This window comes from Penaeus monodon, chromosome 29, assembly GCF_015228065.2.
Source record: "Penaeus monodon isolate SGIC_2016 chromosome 29, NSTDA_Pmon_1, whole genome shotgun sequence".
NCBI lineage: Eukaryota > Metazoa > Arthropoda > Malacostraca > Decapoda > Penaeidae > Penaeus > Penaeus monodon.
In genome coordinates, this window is record NC_051414.1 from 25,000,870 (window position 1) to 25,001,600 (window position 731).

The window sequence follows — 731 nt, forward strand, 5'->3', positions numbered from 1 at the left end:
AAAGGAAAAAAAAAATAGTCGACACCAATTTAATATCTTCAGACTTCAATTTACGGCGTGTTGTCTCCAAGTTAATTGCCAATAAATCCAATGTGAATTGCAATCGATAAATCGTGCACCGGAAAGACCATTCCACGTATTCGTCATTAATTCTGTCTAGCAAATCTTTCTTTTTTTTTCTAATATAAACATCAGTCTGGACAAGAGTGAGGTAAACAAAGCCAGTTTCGTCAGCAATAAAAATGGTCTTTGGATTGTGTAACGTTTTTTTTTTTACCTTCTGATTACCTTCTTTTTCTTCGTTTAGTTCCTTCCCTTCGTTTATTTTCGTATTTCCGCTTTGTCAATGCGATCAGGTGTTAGTTTTTCGTTCGTATTTAACCCTTGCCCCTTCTTTCCCCAAAAATCATATTAACTTTGCATGCAACGTCACTGTGAAAACCGACGGAAATGCATACATTTTTTTTTCGCTGATTGTGAATTGACGAACATTTCTTGAAAAAAAAAAATCTCAATGTGAGTTAACCGTCATTTTTTTAAGAAGCGCGTTTACTGAAAGAGAAATGTTTCGTGGACAACGTGCGTACCTTTGTAATCAAGCAAAACACGAGGTGCAAATTCAAAATAATACGCTAATGGTTAAGAGTACAAACCATCAGTTCTATTTCTGTTTCTAATTGTTGCATTATTTACGTGTGTACAAGCTTGCATATTTGGGTATAATAATAAGC